General features: G+C 48.0%; 4 non-coding genes across 4 annotated transcripts; 2 read left to right on the top strand and 2 right to left on the bottom strand.

Annotated features, from left to right (window-relative positions):
• The first annotated feature begins 11,161 nt into the window (after nt 1–11,161).
• On the top strand, nt 11,162–11,233 carry TRNAC-GCA (transfer RNA cysteine (anticodon GCA)). The gene has a single exon. It is a non-coding gene; the product is annotated as a tRNA-Cys (tRNA).
• Nucleotides 11,234–12,462: 1,229 nt separating this feature from the next.
• On the top strand, nt 12,463–12,534 carry TRNAC-GCA (transfer RNA cysteine (anticodon GCA)). Its single transcript has one exon. It is a non-coding gene; the product is annotated as a tRNA-Cys (tRNA).
• Nucleotides 12,535–17,444: 4,910 nt separating this feature from the next.
• TRNAC-GCA (transfer RNA cysteine (anticodon GCA)) lies at nt 17,445–17,516 on the bottom strand. The gene has a single exon. It is a non-coding gene; the product is annotated as a tRNA-Cys (tRNA).
• A 1,603-nt stretch (nt 17,517–19,119) lies between these two features.
• TRNAC-GCA (transfer RNA cysteine (anticodon GCA)) lies at nt 19,120–19,191 on the bottom strand. Its single transcript has one exon. It is a non-coding gene; the product is annotated as a tRNA-Cys (tRNA).
• Nucleotides 19,192–19,430: the final 239 nt, after the last annotated feature.

The following is a 19,430-nucleotide window of genomic DNA, read 5'->3' as shown; positions in this document are numbered from 1 at the left end:
AACAAAACCACGTCTGGCCCTGCACGCTCTGGGCTGGAGGAGACAAGACAGGAAGGAGAGACGCTAGACTGCTGCCTGATGGCAAGATGAGCTGACCCTAGCCCTGCTCCCTCTCCTGGGCCAAGGCTCTCTCGCTGCCTTCTCTTTCCCCTTCCTCTTGCTGTGCACAAGGGTATTTGCAAGAAAATCATTTCTCATCAGTCTGCACATCTCGGCTCAGTTCACAAAGGACTCTGGGCTTTAGGGGCAAAGGCTAACCCTGACGGCCTGAAATCACAATGATCACGCTGTCCCTTGGCAGTTATATCTGCAATGGGCACAGTTCTCTGAACCATGAACCTCCTTAATCAGCCAGGGGTCCTCAGCACCTGGCACAGAGGGGAACACGGTAGGGGCTCAAAGGATGTCTGTTGAGGGACTTCCCTGGTGATCCAGTGGTTAAGACTCCACTCTCCCAATGCAGGGGGCACGGGTTTGATCCCTGGTGGGGGAGCGAAGATCCCAAATGGCACAGCCCAAGATAAAAAGAAATATCTGTTGAAGACATGAACTGGCTACAGGCCCCTCCCCACTCTCCCCTTCTCCATGTTTGACCTCCAGAGTCCCTTCAGCATCCTTTCCCTTCTCACTACAGCCTTGCCCCCAGCCTTTCCCGGGTGCAAATCTGGAAAGGAAGTCCTTGCTGAAAAGGCTCAGAGAGAGGGTGGGCACCTGGAGAAGGTCCTGCAGGTCAGCACCAGGCTCTGGGGAATCCAAGCTGGTAGAAAAACATTGAGCTTGTACAGAGGTACCTGGAATTTTTCATGTGCGGTTCAGCCACCTGGCCCAAGTCCTGTCCTTCGTTCAGCCCTAAACTCAGAGGAGATCATTTCCCACCTTGAGGAGGTAGGGGCACTTTGCACAGCTGCTCATGTAGGATTTATTTCCCTACATTTATTTCTTTCATTCAACAAATATAAATTAAAATACTTACTATGTTCTAGATTTGGAGCTTCCCAGATGGTGCTGGTGGTAAAGAACCTGCCTGCCAAAGTAGGAGACACAAGAGATGTAGGTTTGATCCCTGTGTCAGGAAGATCCGGGAGGAGGGCATGGCAACCCACTCTAGTATTCTCATCTGGAGAATCCCATGGACAGAGGAGCCTGGCGGGCTACAGTCCATAGGGCCGAAAAGTTGGACACGACTGAAGTGACTTAGCACGCACGCATGACGTACCAGGGAGAAGGCGATGGCACCCCACTCCAGCACTCTTGCCTGGAAAATCCCATGGATGGAGGAGCCTGGTAGGCTTCAGTCCATGGGGTCGCAAAGAGTCGGTCACAACTGAGCGACTTCACTTTCACTTTTCACTTCCATGCATTGGAGAAGGAAATGGCAACCCACTCCAGTGTTCTTGCCCAGAGAATCCCAGGGACAGGGAAGCCTGGTAGGCTGCCGTCTATGGGTTGCACAGAGTTGGACACGACTAAAACGACTTAGCAGCAGCAGCATGATGTACCAGATTCAGGCTCAGGGTTGAGCATCCTTAAGAAAAGTGAGGCGGGATCCCTGTTCTCAAGGGGCTCATGGAGCAGCGGGCGGGTCCACTGTGGTACAGAAAGTAGGCACCTGAGATGTGTATCTTGTGCTCATCAGTGAGGCTGCTGCCTTCGAGGTCTTGATTTCAAACACAGTATTGGACCATCACCGCTGTCTGCTGACCTTGCCAGGTCTTCTTTCAAGGCACCATATGGCTTTTCATCACCTGCCTCCCCGCCCTGTGTTCTTTCCTCTTGCCCACACAGCTTGGATCCGGTGACCCAGAGAATCAACAGCTCTCTTTCAAATCTCTTACGTATCTGGCCCTCTCTCCCTGTATGGAATCTGCCTGGCAAAATCACAGTGCAGGTATTCGCTTATTCCATGCCCACATCCAAGCAGCCGGACGTTGCTGGGGACAATCACACAGCCATCTTGACAAACTTCACCTGTAACCAAAATCTCGTCTGTATTGGATGTAGCTCGGGTGGCAGTAGTGATAAAGAATCCGCCTGCCAATGCAGGAGACACGAGAGAGGCAGCTTCAGTCCCTGGGTCGGGAAGATCCCCTGGAGGAGAAAATGGCAACCCATTCTCGCCTGGGAAATCCCGCAGACAGAGCCTGGTGGGCTACAGTCCATGGGGTCACAGCGTCAGACGTGAGTGAGCACACAGCACGCGCGCGCACACACACATACACACACACACACACGGAGGAGTCTTGTATATGCTTGCTTTCTCACTTTCTGAGACGGCTTCTTCACCTCTTCTATGCTCTTTTCAAATTCTCAACACTCCCTCCCTCTCCCCTACTGTAGCTGAATATCTTAACTGTTCAGACAATGGATGCAATTAGATGAAAACTATTTCCACCTTTCTCCATTAATTCCAAGCAACCAGTCTGTCTGCATTCATAGCAGCTGCCTTCGCCTCTGTTAAGAAGAAATGTTTTCATTCTCATCTGTCAAGGTCAATCTATCACTTGTGAATTAAACTCGCTTCTTGCCTCCTCAAGGACCCCACTGCGTTTTCTCTCTCCTGCATCAACGTTTAATTCCTCTCTACAGGATTGTTGTCTTAGGCACACCACGTGCCTTAATATCACCCGCGTTTTTAACCACTGGACCACCAGGGAAGTCCCTGATTGAGGCTTTGGGTTGTTTTTTCTTTTTAATATTTATTTTTGGCAGTGCTGGGTCATTGCTGCCCTCGGGCTTTCCCTAGTTGTGTCGAGCAGGGGCTACTCTCTCGTCGTGGTGCTCAGGCTTCTCACTGCGGTGGCCTCTCTCGTTGCAGAGCACAGTCTCTAGGGTGCGTGGGCTGCAGCAGTTGCCGCGTGTGGGCTCAGCATAGCCAGCCCCCAGGCTCTAGAGTTCAGGTGCAGTAGTTGTGGCGCATGTACCTAGTTGCTCCGTGGCAAGTGGGTCCTTCCCGGGCCAGGGATCGAACCCGTGTCTCTTGTATTGGCAGATGGACTCTCTACCACTGAGCCACCGGGGAAGCCCTAGCACTTACTTTTGGAAAAACCTCTCTTGATCCATGACCCCTCTAGTTCCTGCCCAGTTTCTCTGCTCCCATTTCCCAGAAAACGACTCAGAAGAATTGTCTGTACCTGCCGACTCCACTTTCTTATATCCCAGTCCAGTCCAGTTTTCATTTTATTAATACCTGGTCCATTGAAATGGCCTTCATCAAGGTCATCAGTGACCTGTATTTGAGTAATATTTTGCTGACAGCAGAGACCAGCTCTTTCTGCTCTCTACTTAGCCTCTTGCACTTTTACAAGGATGACCACTCCATCCTCAAAACTTGTGAAGGCTAAGTTTTCCAGACACCTCACTTTGCTTCCATCCTGCCCCACGGGATGCTATTTCTCTGCCTTCCTGTCTAGCTCTCCTCTTCCACAAGCCTGGAAATATTGGGACACCCAGGGCGGTATCCTGGCCTGACTTCTCACCTCTTAGTCCTGTGGCTTCAAATTCCTGTGACATGTCAGTGACTTACGTCCCCAGCCTGGACCACTCCTTACCCTCCAGACTTGAATACCTACCTTCCCTGGGTTACCTAATGGGAATCTCTAGCTTAATTTATCCCATCCTCACCCCAGTCTGCTCCTTCCTAACCCTACTGCAGTGGAGCACAGGGGCCCAAACCCGCCCACCTGCCCCACAAAGAGCCTAGCGGGCCCCTGACTCTCCTCCTCCGGGTTCACACCCAGCAGCTGACTCCCAGCAGCTCCTTCTTCAGAACACTCCCCACCCCACCAACTGTCTCCAGCCTCATCTCCTGGGTTGCACTGTCCTCTTCTTGAGTCCATTCTCCCCACAGTGGCCGGAGCGAGATTCCAAAACCATGGGTCTGATCTCGTTCCCCTGCCACTCCAAACCTCCGATGGCTTCCCCTTGCCCAGACTGAAATAGGAATTAAACCCAGGAGCTTGACAGTAACCCTGGCATCCTGCAGGGAGAGCAGCCATCTGGGGGGCCCCCTGGAAGGCTCTCCAGGTGGAGGCAAGCACACCCCACCTCAATGAAACTGCGTTGTCACCCACCCCTTCCCACCCAGATACCCTGGGAACATCCCTCTTTTCCTAGAACAGGACTGCAAACGCCCAGGACACTTCACCACCCGCCTCTCTCCTCCTCGGGCTCCATCAGTCACCGCACAGAGAGGACCACAAGCTCTGATGCTCCTCCTCGAATCGCCAAGACCTCCAAGGTGAAGGCGCAAGTGTGGCTGCGCCGACGGTGTCTGCCATGATTCATGCTAGCGGTCCTGGCCCCAGCCTTGCTTCCCAGTGCGGGTCCAGCCATCAGGAATATAGAGACGTGTGTGACGGTGGAGGTGTGCATGAGGCCCTGAGGGAGTCAGGGCAGGAGGCAGTGGGGGAATGGGGGGTCTCTACAGACACAGTGACACGTCACCTTGGCTTAACCAACAGTCGTTTGAGACCAGAAGGGTCTGGTTGGTGGATTCTGGGGGTGGAGAGTGTGGAACAGTCCCACCAGGCCAGCAAAAGAGCTTGGTCATGGAGCCAGGCTGGAAAGACAGGGAGGGGTTTTCCATGTCATCCTCTGATACACCTGACTTGTGTGGTTACCTAAAGCTTGAATATTTAGGTCATTTCAAATTCTTTTCCATTTTAAGGAGCCTTGTGATGGATAGGGAGTTTGTTAAGGAATCTTCCCTGGTGGCTCAGCTGATAGAATCCTCCTACAATGCAGGAGACCTGGGTTTGATCCCTGGGTTGGGAAGATCCCCTGGAGAAGGGAAAGGCTACCCTCTCCAGTATTCTGGCCTGGAGAATTCCATGGACTGTATAGCCCGTGGGGTCACAAAGAGTCGGACACGACTGAGTGACTTACACTTTCACTTTCACTTGGCCACAGATGCTGCGTTTGTTTTTAAAATTTTATAACCTTTTAGCAATAGTCCTGAGAGCTAATGTTTGTTGAATGTTTACTCTGTTCCAGGGACTTCTAAGTGACCTGTTTCATTTAACACCCACATGAGCACCAGCACAGGTACTATTGGTTTTCCCATTTTGTTGTTGTTGTTCAGTCACTCAGTCGTGTCTGACTCCTTCAACCCCACGGACTGCAGCATGCCAGACCTCCCTGTCCCTCATCATCTCCCAGAGTTTGCCCAAGTTCAGGTCCGTTGAATCTGTGATGCCATCCAGCCATCTCATCCTCTGCTGCCCACTTTAAAGATAGGGAATTAGAAGCTCATAGAAGTGAAATGACTTATACATGATCCCACTGCTAGTAAGTGGTTAAAACCAGGATTGAAACTCAGGACTGGAGTCAACCCCAGTTCTCTCTGATTCCAGGGCCCTAGGATTCCTGCTGCTGTTCTGTTGTTGTTGTTATTATTATTACTGTATGCTCATATGCTCACTGGAGAAGGCAATGGCACCCCACTCCAGTACTCTTGCCTGGAAAATCCCATGGACGGAGAAGCCTGGTAGGCTCCAGTCCATGGTGTTGCTAAGAGTCGGGAATGACAGAGCGACTTCACTTTCACTTTTCACTTTCATGCACTGGAGAAGGAAATGGCAACCCATTCCAGTATTCTTGCCTGGAGAATCCCAGGGACAGAAGAGCCTGGTGGGCTGCCGTCTATGGGGTCGCACAGAGTCAGACACGACTGAAGCGACTTAGCAGCAGCAGCAGCAGCAGATGCTCACTTGGTTCTCTTGCTCCAATCCTTTGTGACCCCCATGGAATGTAGCCCACCAGGCTCTTCTATCCATGGACTTTCCAAGCAAGAATACTGACGTGGGTTGCCAGTTCCTACTCCAGGGGATCTTCCCAACCCAGGTCTTGGGTCTCCTACATTGGCAGGCAGATTCTTTACCACTGGCGCCCCCTGGGAAGCCCATGTTCCCTTGCTAGGTGTCCCTTTTGTTTTCCCACAATAACTCAGGTCCTCCAGAGGCCAGGACTCACAACAGCTTCATCCCCTCCATCCCCACTACTGTCCTGGGTGTCCTTCCCCAAATGGGATAATCGAGGTAGCTTGAGAAGGCATAGAGCTGACCCAAGGTCAGCAGAGGGAGGTTTGGGGAAGGGTGTTGGCCAGAGGGTGAAGTTCCTGTAGGATACTTCCCGAGAGCAAAGGCACCTCATGACATCTAAACATTGGGGTGCAGATCTCAGCACAGGGAGAGGTCCCTGGTTCTAAAGCTCATGTGAAGCTGGGCCCTAGAAAGCTCATGACTGCCCTGGGGTGCCTCACCCCTAGAAGGAAGGCAGGGAGCCTGATGAATTGTGGGCTGAGGTCCCACCGGGGTGAGGGGGTAACCCAAAAGGTATGTATTGGGCTCTGTAAGGAGAGGGCTCAGTTTTGCACCGAGGGGACTTATTGCAGAGATTCAGAAATACATAAGGAAGACAGGAGTCCTGGGTTTGACTGATGTAATGAGCAGATGATTAGACTGAGGGCACAGTTGGTGGAGGTGGGTGACCCACCTTGGCGTCAGTATGGGTGGGAAGGTGGGCGGAAGCCAGGAAGAGGTGAGCAGCTGGGAGAACAGAAGACAGAGGGCGGAGCAAGGGGATGGTGGGGGGAGGAGAGGAGGCTGTAGTGGCGTAGAGACCAGCAGAGGCCACGACTGGGGGGCAGTTTCTAGGGATGACCAGTCCCAGCTGTGTCCTCTGGCCAACGAGGAGCTGAGGTCAAGGCGCTGGGGAACCAGGGATGGGGGGCCCACCAGCCCGGTTGCAGAGGCCACCCGGCACTGCCAGAGAGGTGGAGAGGGGGGAGCAGAGGCTGCTGCATCCAGGCTGGAGATGGAGACTCTGGGGGCCGCCCAGCCTTCGTCCAGCGAAGGGGTGCAAAGTGGGCTGTGCCAGTAGCAAGTGGGAACTTTTGAAAAGAAGTTCTTGAAAGACAGTGTGGCAGCCAAAAGGAGATGAGCAGGTGGGGACCGTGTCCTGGGAGTGAGAGGTAGCAAAGACTGGCGAATAGCTTGAGAGATGGTCAGAAGAGAGGGAGGCTGATATCCACCGCTCACCTGGCCTCGGGGAGCTGGGATGACCTCCCTGAGAGGCTCATAAGCACCCAAAAATGCCATCAGCATCATTAGTAGTTAGAGAAATGTACATTAAAACCATAATGAGAGGCTCAGGGACATGGGAAGCGGGGAGGCACCCAGAGGCTGTGGACCCCATAAGCACAGATGACTCCAAGGGTTGACCTAAATCCCTTCTGCTTTCTTCTGTTTTCCCCATAAGATGGGTGGACAGGAGCAGCCAGTGCCCCTTCTAGGCGTGAAAACAAATGCTCTGCCTGCTGCTGACAGTGCTGATGGGGGGTAAGGGGAGGGGGAGGCTGCAGAGATTAGGGGAAGGTGGGTCGGGGGGAGATGAACCGGCATGTGTGTCCAAAGTGGAGCCCAGAACCTGCCTTTCCTCTGCTTTTTCTCTCCATGCTATTCAGTTCAGTTCAGTCGCTTAGTCCTGTCTGACTCTTTGCAACCCCATGGACTGCAGCACGCCAGGCCTCCCTGTCCATCACCAACTCCTGGAGTTTACTCAAACTCATGTCCATCGAGTCGGTGATGCCATCTAGCCATCTCATCCTCTGTCATCCCCTTCTCCTCCCATCTTCAATCTTTCCCAGCATCAGGGTCTTTTCCAATGAGTCAGTTCTTCGCATCAGGTGGCCAAAGTATTGGAATTTCAGCTTCAACATCAGTCCTTCCAGTGAATATTCAAGACTGATTTCCTTTAGGATGGACTGGTTGGATCTCCTTGCAGTCCAAGGGACTCTCAAGAGTCTTCTCCAACACCACAGTTCAAAAGCATCAATTGTTTGGCACTAAGCTTTCTTTATAGTCCAACTCTCACATCCATACATGACCACTGGAAAAACCATAGCTTTGACCAGATGGATGCTATTAAAATACTATTAATAGTCCCTTAGACTATTGTCAACACCCCAGGCAACGACTGATCTTGCCACAGATTCATTTGAGTTTTGAAAATTAATTTTCTAGAATTTCATATAAACGGAATCAAGCCATCTGTACTCTTTCTCTCTCTGTGCATACACTCTCTCTCTTCTGGTCTGGTTTCTTTTACTCAAGGTAATTATTTGAGATGCAAGCCTATTGTAGTGTGTATTGATCATTCATTGTTATTGAGGAGAAATGTTCCATTTCATGCATACACCACAATTTGTTTATTCCCTCACCTGTGGATAAACGTTTGAGTTGTTTCAATTTTGGGCTTTACCGAAAACATTACTGTGACTTTTGTGCACAAGCACATGGATAAATGCTTTCAATTCTCTCAGCTAAGTACTTAGGAGTGGAACAGCTAGATCCTATGCTAGGAGTATGTTTCATTTTTTAAGAAACTGCCGAACTGTTTTCCAAAGTGGTTATACCATTTTGTGCTTGCACAGTAGCGTATGAATCTTCTGGTCTCCCCACATCCTCACCAACACTTGTTATGGTCAATCTTTCTCATTTATGTTCTAATGTAACGTAGTATTGGGTTGGCCAAAAAGTTCAGTCAGTTATCTCCATGCAATATTATGGGAAAACCTGAATGAACTTTTCAGCCCAACTCATGTAGTAACTCATGTGGTTTTAATGTGCATTTCTCTAACTACTAATGACGCTGATGGCATTTTTGGGTGCTTATTGCCATCATATATCTTCTGTAGTGAAGTATCTGCTCACATCTTTCATCCATTTCTTCATTTGGGTGGTTTGTCTTCTTATGACGAGTTGTGAACATATTATGGTGCTGGGCTTGTATCAGCTATGGCTTGCTAATACTTTCTCCCGGACTGTGACTTGTCTTTTCATTCTCCTAACGGTGTCTTACAAAGAGCAGATGTTCTTAATTTTGAAGACAAATCAATTGAGCTTCTGGCATCATATCTGAGAAATTTTTGTCTAACTAAAAGCCACACCACCAACCTAAAGACGACAGTTTTCCTTAATGGTTGAAAATATGATATAATAATGAAACATTTCATGAAATTTGTTAAGTAAAAGTCAAAATATTTCTGTTTTATGGTGTAGCAATGTAAAAACTGTCAGGTTCTTTTCCAACATAAAGCATCCTTTGAACATTTTGTGCAACAAATGGGTAGAGGGCCCTCTGGCTGCTCATCTCTGTCCTCTCTCCCATCAGAGGAGTGGTTCTTGTGACTGCGGCTCAGCAAGAACCCTCTCTCTCTCTTTTTAAACATTTATTTATTTATTTGGCTGCACTGGGTCTTAGTTGCAGCATGTGGGATCTAATTCCCTGACTGTGGATCAAACCTGGGCCCCCTGCATTGGAGTGCGGAATCTCGGCCACTGGATCACCAGGGAAGTCCTAAGAACTCTCTTCACTCGCACAGAGCTTAGAACCCATGTTTTGCTTTCCTGAGTAACTGAACATACTGAACATTTCAACTCTGCTTTATTAACTAGAACAATCTGGGAGAACTACCCCTTTGTATCGCAGTGTCTCTGTGGCTTGGTCTTTCTCACAGACTGTCCTCAGGGTGTCTCCTCTTGGTGGCCCTACCTCCCAAGGGCCGAGTCCACGGAGCGCTGTCTCCCCTGGGCCTGTCCCTCCAAGCCCGGGATGCATGCTCTTTGCTACTTCAGTCCTTCAGGCCCGTTTCCTAGCAGAGCTTGTCAAAGAAGTCCCCTTCCTGGGGGGTCTGGAGTGGCAGGCAGCGTCATGGGGTGGAGACTGCAGGCTGAGGGTCTGACGTGGAGCAGGAGCTGGCCAGTGACCTCCTGCCAGGTCTCTGCCAGGCTGTGCTGCCAGGGAAAGTGCCCCCCAGGCTGGGCTGACCTGGGCTCACCTGGCCAGGGAGAGGGCTCATATAAGGGGTTGGGCCCCAGGACACCTGGTCAGGGACCAGTTCCAGCTCCGTCAGCTGTGCTGGAGCTGGTGCCACCTCCCACCCCTCCCCCCGCTCACCCCACTCTTCCCACCCTCTCCCCCTTCCCACATGGAAGCTTAATCTGAAAATATCAATGGAGGAAGGTGGGTCCCAGTGGCCTTAAGAGATGCAGAGGGCACAGTAGGTGTGCAGTCACTTCAGGTGCCAGGAAAACTTGCCACAAAACAGTCCATGGGGACTAGGTCCCTCTTCAGTATTTCTGGACAAAATAGCTACTTCCCCAACTGCCTGAAATGCAGGAGACCCGGGTTTGATCCCTGGGTCAGGAAGATCCCCTGGAGGAGGGCATGGCAACCCACTCCAGTGTTCTTGCCTGGAGAATCCCATGGACAGAGGAGCCTGGTGGGCTACAGTCCATGGGGTAGCAAGAGTTGGACACGACTTAGAGACTAAACCACCACAACCACCAAAGCCCATGAGCCTTGTAGACTCTCCTGCAGACACTTCCATGTGGAGAGGATGGGGCCCTGGGAGGAGTTGATGGGGGACTCAAAGCCTGCTTGGGCTTCTCCGTCAGTGGTGGGGATGGGGAGTCCAGCTCTCTGCCACACCGACACCCAGCCTTTCGGATGAGAGGACCCCCCTCCCCAGCTGCCTCCCCGTTCCCACTGCTCATGCAGAGCCGCCTGCCCTCTGCTATGAAGCTTGTTGCCCACTGTCTTCCATGCCCTGGGAATTTACCAGCAAGTTCTCATGGTGTTCCACCCCCTCCGCAAATCAATTTCCTCCTGGAGAGGGAACCCAGAGCTGGCTCACCTTATTTCTCCACCATATTTGCAGGTTGAGCGGATGAAGGGGGCTGAGAGAATGAAGCGCATGGTAAAGGGAGAAGGAGGGGGTCAGCTGTCCTCGGGGGTGGAGTTCTGGCCAAGTTCTTGTCCCTGCTCCCCTGCCTGGGCAGGGGCCCCTCTGCTCCTCAGCACCCTAGTGCAGGAGAGGACGAGGGACCACAGTTCTGTTAGGTGGGGAAAGCCACTGACCGCCCACTGCAAGGCAGATGGCACTGGGGTGGCCCAGGTAGACAGAGCCAGAGAAATGGAAGGAGAGGGGTGTATCTGGCACACAGAAGCTGGCGAGTAGGTGTTTAGGGGTGGATGAGTGAATGAGCGATGGCAGGGAGAGCCAGGCTGTCATGGGGCAAGCTGCCTGCTTTCGGGAGCAAGGCTGTAAGAAAGTCAGGTGCCCAGATCAAGAGGTGCAATTAACACTAAGCACAGATCTGGGGGTATAGCTCAGTGGTAGAGCATTTGACTGCAGATCAAGAGGTCCCTGGTTCAAGTCCAGGTGCCCCCTTATTAACACTTTTTCTGTGACAAGTAGTAAATATAAAAAAATACAAAACCAATTAGGAAGCCCTGGGGTACTCCATAACGCACTGTTCAGTTGTGTCAGCTCGTTGTCACTCCATGGACTGTAGCCCACAGGCTCTTCTGTCCATGGAATTTCCCAGGCAAGGATACTGGAGGGGGGTGCCTTTTCCATTTCCAGGGGATCTTCCTGACCCAGGGATTGAACCCATGTCTCTTGTGTCTCCTGCACTGGCAGCTGGATTCTTTACCACTGTGCCACCTGGTTTCCTGGGGTACACCATAATGGTGTTCTAGTACACACGAAAGGGGTTCTTCGCATTACCTGGGCAAACCTGTGCACCTCCTCGTGTCTAGAATTAGACATTAGGGTTTTAATTAACTGGGGTTATGACTGGTTGCGCTGTGTCACAAGCCTTCCTCCACTGACAGTCGTGATGGCTGAGTCCCTCTCATTAGCAGTCCCCCTCACTGACTTCCGTAGTGTCTCCTGGGCTGATGAGCATAGTCTCCATGTGACGTCAGCCTCGAGCCTGTCTGAGCTCCAGACACACCTGACCCAGTTATGTGTCTGTGTTTTCACTCCTCCTTTGTCTGGAAAGCCTCTCCAGCTGCTTCTTCCAGCAAATTCCTCGCCCATTGCCTCTGGAAGCCCCTCCTGACTTCCCAGCTCTCACTTCCGGCTCCTACAGCTCTCTGCTTGGGCTTCCGCCACTCTTTGCAAATACTTCAGTTCATAGGCTCATCTTCTATTTGAATTAAGACTCTGAAGAACGGGAGCAATGTATTCATCTCTGTGGCCTCAACATGGACGATAGAGCCTGGCACCTAACACCTTCATGAGTGTCTGTTGAGTGAATGAACGAGTGAGTGAAACCATGAGCACCCTTCTTGAGTCCTCAGAGTATAGCAGAGGCACCGAGTCTGAGGTTCACTAAAGACTCAGAACCAACCAGTCTTGTCTTGATGCGAATGTGCTGGCTGAGGTAGAAACACTAGTATAGACTCAAATGACCTTTCCAGGTGTAAAGGGTGGTGCCATGACCATGGCCTGAGGAAGAGGAGGGCTGGAGGGGGGGAAATGGGAAAGTAGACTACAGCGGAGAAGACTTGCCACCTCCTGGGACGTGTGGAAACAGCAAAGTGAAGGCTAGGCACAGAGCCTGGCTGCAGTGCCAAGGGTGAAAAGGTGCTAATGCAAGGTCAGTCACAAGAGGGGGTATAGCTCAGGGGTAGAGCATTTGACTGCAGATCAAGAGGTCCCTGGTTCAAATCCAGGTGCCCCCTGCTTTGCTGACATTTTTCAGTTACTGAAGCAGAGGCTATAATTTCAGCCCCTTCCCTTCCTTCCCACATTGGAACATTAAATTGACATGCTATGTCTTGTTACAAAAATTCAGGGTTCACACTAGGACCAGCTCCAAGTATTCTCCCCTGACCATCATACAGACAGTAGATTAGGGGGTCATATTTCTCAGAAGAGGCTGAAGAAGTACTCTTCTTCAGGCGGCTGAAGCCCACCCCCAACTCCCCCAGGGGCTCTTGTCCTTCCTGGCAGGTGTGCAGACTGCACATTCTCATCTCCTCAGCCTCGCCGTAGCCTCCAGGCAGAAGGTTAGCTGTTTGCTCTTGCTGCTACCCCTTGAGAAGTATGGAGGGTGCTTATACATCTTCTAGTTTCCAGAGGTGACTGTAAAGATTGGAAAATCATGGTAAAAGCAAAACCTCTTTCCTCTCCCTGGGAATTTCTCGAGGTGTTGCTCCCACAACAGATTTGACCACTTCACCCTCCTTTTTCTCCTACCGCATTTTCTTTCTTTCTTTCTTTTTTTTCCTTTGATGAGGACTAATTTTAAAGTCTTTATTGAATTTGTCACAATACTATTTTTGTTTCATGTTTTGTTTTCTTGGCCATGAGGCATGTGGGATCTTAGTTCTCCTGATGGGATGGAACCCATGCCCCTGCATTGGAAGGCAAAGTCTTAACCACTGGACTCCCAGGGAAGTACCCCACACTTTATAGTTTTTTACTCTCAATCTGTATTTCCTTAGTGAGAATGCCTAGAAGTAGCTGTTCAGTTGCTAAGTCGTGTCCAACTCTTTGCAACCCCAAGGACTGCAGCACGCCAGGCTTTCCTGTCCTTCACCATCTCCTAAAGCTTGCTCAAACTCGTGTCCACTGAGTCAATGATGCCATCCAACCATCTCATCCTCTGTTGCTCCCTTCTCCTCTTGCCCTCATCATCAATCTTTTCCAGCATCAGGGTTTTTTCCAAAGAGTTGGCTCTTTGCATCAGGTGGCCAAAACAATGTATCTAAAAGTCCAGATGAAATTTTTAAGACATATAAATGGTATAAGGACCCATGTTAAAATTATATTTTCTTTTTTTACTACTAGCATGGAGAAATAGAATGGATTTTTGTTTACTCACCATGCTTCTGGCAAACTTGGTATTAATTTATTAGTTCTAATAGCATATCAGATTCTACGTCTATATTCACAATCATGTCTTTGGCAAATAATGATAGTATTAAAAAAATTCCAGTTGAACTTTTTGCTCCTTTATTGAACTGACTAGGAACTCTAGTTCTGTTATGCTGTGCCTCTCCTACTACTCCCTTAACTCGATTTCGGAAGGCTACATATGCTTATTGTTAAATGCATCATATTTCTCAGCACTGTCTCTTCACATCACTTGGTATGACTATGTGACGTCATTTCTCCTCTAATAGATTGACTATAAGCTCCAAGAAGGCAGGGATGGTGTGTTCTTTGTTTTCCGTTTTACGTTTTTCATTGTATCTAGACAAAGTAGATGCTCAATGAATACTTATATGTTCAGGCAATGAATAAATGAGAAAAATGTTAGTAATGAAAAAAAAATCTTAGTAAAACAAAACAAAAGAATAAATGGTATAAAAGATTCCCTCGTAGCTCAGTCAGTAAAGAATCAGCCTGCAAAGCAGGAGACCTGGGTTCAGTTCCTGGGTCAGGAAGATCCCCTGGAGAAGGGAATGGTAACCCACTCCAGTGTTCTTCCCTGGGAAATCCCATGGACAGAGGAGCCTGGTGGGCCACAGTCCATGGGGTCACAAGGAGTCAGACATGACTGAGCGACTAAGCACAGCACAGCATTCCTTAATGCACAAGGTAATTTGAAGCACTCTTTCCTATGAAGACAAATTAAAAGGCTGGAAAACTATTAAAAGCAGCTCATTAAAAGAATCAAAGAGCTAACTTTAGACAGACAATGCGAGGTGGAGATTTGAAAATGATGGGAAAACAGGAAGGTAAAGCTCCAAACTACAGGCTGCTTTGGCCCTGAGTGTGAATTTTTCAGTCCAAAAGAGGCAACTGGGATGCTCATGGAACTTGTGGAAGCCTCTCAGGACCAGCGGGGTGAACGTCAGGATTCTGCCCCACCTGGAGTAGAGACACTGGGAGAAGCGTCTCTGTCTTTGGGCTGGGATCCTGAGTCAGGTGAACTGGAAGAAAACAGTCACTGCAAGAACTCACAGCTGGGAACTTCCCTGATGGTCTAGTGGTTAAGACTCTGACTCCAATGCAGGGGGCACAGGTTTGATCCCTGGTCAGGGAAACACAATCCCTTATGCTGTGTGACACCACCAAAAGTTTTTTTAAAATGAAGTTGAATTGTTTTGTTTCTTCAAGAAAAAAAGTCCTCAAGTTTTTATTTTAGATTCCACATATGATACCATACAGTATTTGTCTTTTCCTGCCTGGCTTATTTCACTTAGCACAAAGCCCTCCAGTTCCATCCATGTTATTGTGGACAGCAGGATTTCCTTCTTTCTAATGGCTGAATAATAATCCACTGTGTATATAGACATACCACATTTTCATTATCTGTTTATCCACTGACAGATACTAAATCACCATTTAGAGAAATACAGCTTTGAGGAATATACTAGAAAAGAAGAATAAACATAAATCAAGAATCCATCTAAAAAGTTAGGGGAAAAACTGGATTAAAGAATACTATGAGAAACAGAGGAAATACAGGAAAAGAAATCAATGAAATGGAAAACAAACACACAGCAGAGATGACTGCCAAAACCAAAAGTTTGCCTTTGAAGAGTAAAATTAACTTTTGATGAAACTGATAAGAAAAATAAGACAGCAGACAAAATTAACCAAAAGCAGGAATTAGAAAGAAAAGCTGCACAGTCTTTAGACTTCAAAATAATGATCATAGAACATTATGAAAACTAATGTACAGATTTTAAGTCTAACAAACCTGTACAAAGAACTTACCATGTGAAAGGCACTATTTCATAGACTTAAAAAATACTAAATTTATTTATTCTCACAAAACTCCACAAACTAGGCTCTATTATTTTGCTCATTTGTATTATCATGCCCATTTTAAATATGACAAAGCTAAGACTGAAAGAGTTAAACATGTTTGCCAAGGTCACTCCGTTACAATGTAGAGTCTGAATCCATCCGTCATGTTTTAAGAATACAAGGACTTTATGATTACGTTATGTGGAAATTTAGCAAGTACTTTAAAAACACTACAACTTACCAAAGCTGACACAGGAAGAAACAGAAAAGATGACTAGTCCTCTAAGTCTTAAATAGTTATTTTATTAAAACAGTTATTTGAAATTCCCCCTCCCCCAAATTCAGATAAGGGTTTTACTGGTGAGTTTTATGACATACTTAATGAGAAATAACTTTATTTTTACATAAAAATCTTTCTAAGAATAGAAAAAATGTATATATTCTAAAATTTCTTTTGAGACTAGCACAAACTTGATACCAAAACCCAACAAGAACAGTATAAAAATATATGTCAATATCACACATAAACATAGGTGCTGTGCAAAAAAGTTTAATTATTGTCTAACTGAATCCACAAATATATCAAAATGAGTAGGTTAATATCTGGAATGAAAATTTGTGTTTAATTTTATAAAATACAATAAGTGTAATTCACCATGTTACTAGACTAAAGGAGAAAAATTATACGAGTATCTCAATAGATACAAAAAAGGTGTGGTTTTGAGAAAATTCTACATTGATCCATGATAAAAGAAGTTTTTTTGCAAACTAGAAATTGAAGTAAAATTCCTTAATGTGATAAAGACCATTTACAAAAAGTATAGTCCACAACATGTACTTAATGGTGCAATGTTGAAAACTTTTCATTTGAAATCAGAATAAAATAAGATATCCACCATCAACACATTAATTCAACATGATATTTGTGGTCCTAGTCATTATAATAAGGAAAGAAAAAGAGGAGAAATAAAGATTGGAAAGAAGAAATAGAAATTTCAAATTTCTTAGATGACATGATCATCTGCATAGGAAATCTAAAAGAATCAACAAAATATTAGAATTAATGAGTGCTTAGCAAGACTACCAATATATACCCTCCATTTCCATACCCCCTTTTGCTTGGCAAAATTACAACTTTTAGAATGATACACTAGAAATTTCTGCATGTAAACTTTAAAACTCTAAAGTTAGTATCTTCATCTTCTTCCCAGATGACATAAAGACATCTTAATTCTTGTCAGCGCTTTCCTAAAATATTATTGTTAGCCAGTATTTTCATTCTATCTTTTAAAAAAAAAGTGTATAAATTAAACATTAACATTCTTTGGGCAATGACTTTTAGATCTACTAGCATATCTACCAGTTTCATTGTTCAACATCCCTTTTGCATCTCAGAGCTCCCGTATGGAATCATTTTTCTTTTCTCCAAAGCATGTATTTTAGAATTTTCTTTAGTGAGCGTCTGTTGGCCGTACGCTCTCCAACAGCTTGCGTCTGTTCGCAAAGAATGGTTTGGCTGCGAATAGAATTCTAAGCTGGCTGTTGTCTCCTCTCAACATATTGCTTGTGTTACTGCAGTAGCTTCTGGCTTCTTTTGCAATTGTTGAGAAGTCAGCCAGCAGTTCAGCTATTCTTCCTCTGTCGGTGATCTCAGATTTCTCTCTTGCTACCTTCAAAGGACAAAGTCCTCATCTTCAGCCAGGAGATCAGCGTACACACTGGATCTTGTGGAAGACCTGGGGAGGATCAGAGGAGGAGGACAAATGCATCATCTGAGCAGAGCTGCCTTGCAAGGGTCAGAGGGGTCTCCTCTGCACCTGCTACAGAAGCAAGAACCAGCAAGAGGAGAGAAAATTGGAACTCTCCCACTTTAAGTGACTAAAAGAGTAGGGGGCACCCAGATTTGAACTGGGGACCTCTTGATCTGCAGTCAAATGCTCTACCCCTGAGCTATACCCCCTGCCATGCTAGCCAGGTCCAATTAGCACCTTTGCCTGTGCTGCCACACCCCGAGCTGCCCGAGGTGCCCGTCAGGATGGGTTTGCTGGGTGGCCTGACCTGCTCTACTGCTAACTCACCTCCCTGCCCCAGTAGAACCAACAGGTTCCTTTCTCCCAGAGCTCATAACCTCTGCACTGTCAGTCCTGGAGGAGGGCGTAACCTGGGGAGCATTGCCCTGAGGCTGGAAGGACCAATAGAGGTTTTCATGCTGAGAGCCTGAAACCCAAAGTCCCCAGTGGCCTGGCCAAGCATACAACACCTTGGAGACAGGACACACACGGACCGGATATAGGTCAGAGGTCTCTGCACAATGCCACACCCTAGGACGCAGGCTGGCTTCTCTCTCGTTGCCCCAAATCTCCATAGCGTCAACCCTTTCACTGTTGGGTGAGATGAACTGTCGGAAGCAGTGACTGTCTCTAAGCTCTCAGTCCGCATTCCCATGTCCTGCTTTGGGATCTGGTCTCTGTAAACCTCTCTTGTCCTTTGCCAGCTGGCTGCCTGGTTGGTCCTGCCCCAGGGCTCTGGGGGACGCTGCTGGGCAAGAGTAGCTGTCCTTCCTGCCCGCTGGGTTCCTGTCTGTCTCACCTGGCAGTGACAGTCCATCCCAGAAGATTGCCGCCTGCAGATTGGTGCTCACAGGCCAGCTTTGTCTGGTCTCCCCAGGGACACTAGCACCTCCCTAGGGGTAGGAGTCCTGGATCTACAGAGATTCTCCCTGGACTTGTAAGACCAGACTTCATCCTCCTCTTACTGTGTCCACAGCCCGGGAGTGGGAGAGGCTTCTTGCAGATCCTCCCTCCCTGATACTTAGGCTTCCCCTCGCCCTGTCTGTTCTCTGATTTCTGATTCAATTTTGTCCCCCTCCCCAAAAAGATGTGTTGAATCCTAGCCTCCCAAACCTCAGAATGTGTCCTTACTCACAGAAGGGCATCAAAGATGTGGTTAGTTAAGACGAGATCACGGCGGATTCAAGTGGGCCCTTAATCGAGTCAGATGGAGTCCTTATAAGAAGAGGAGAGACACACGGGGAGAATGCAGCCATGTGAACACTGAGGCTGAGATTGGTGTGATGTGTCTACAAGCCAAGGGATGCTGAGGATTGCCAGCCACCACCAGATGCTAGGAGGAAGCCAGTTAGGTGCCTCCCTGAGAGTCTGCAGAGGGACCCCAGTCCTGGATTTCAGTCTTGTAGCCTCCATAACTGTGAGACAGTAAATGCTTATTGTTTAAAGCCATCTATTTTGTGGCACTTTGTTACAGCAGCCCTAGGAAACTGACACACAGAGTAGCAACTATTTATATTAAATTCTGTTAAAATGACCAGTGCAGTTTTTGTCTCTGGACTGGACCCTAGATAATACAGAATCTGAAACCACTAGGGCCCCAGGAAACAGGGGATGGGTTTGGTCTTGTCCTTGATCAAGGTAGTGCTGAGTGTCTGACTGGAGCCTGAATCATAAGGGTGGCCATCTGGGTATTCCAGCCGGGCTCTCCTTTGAGAGTGATCTCTAAGACTCCATAGTGTCAATTCAGCACAAGGAGGAAAAGGGAACTCTCAAAGGGGGCACCCGGACTTGAACCAGGGACCTCTTGATCTGCAGTCAAACGCTCTACCACTGAGCTATACCCCCAGGTAACAAAAGGAGTGTGTAATTACCAAAGTTCTTTACAATTCCACTCAGACAGGCTGCCATTCAGACTCAGGAGAGTCATCAGTCCTGCTCAACTGTACACGTCCCCCTTTATACCATAACCATCCTCTTTTTCCGAAAAGGACCATCATTTCTTGCCTCCGACTTGGAAGGTCCCTGAAGTCTCTACCTTAAGATGAAGCCCAGATGTTCAGCAGCAGCTTTTCAGTTGCAATCAC

Source organism: Bos grunniens, chromosome 4 (assembly GCF_055505025.1).
Source record: "Bos grunniens cultivar Pamir isolate PY7600 chromosome 4, Bosgru_T2T1.0, whole genome shotgun sequence".
In the NCBI taxonomy this organism is placed as follows: domain Eukaryota; kingdom Metazoa; phylum Chordata; class Mammalia; order Artiodactyla; family Bovidae; genus Bos; species Bos grunniens.
This window is presented reverse-complemented; position numbering and strand designations above follow the sequence as displayed.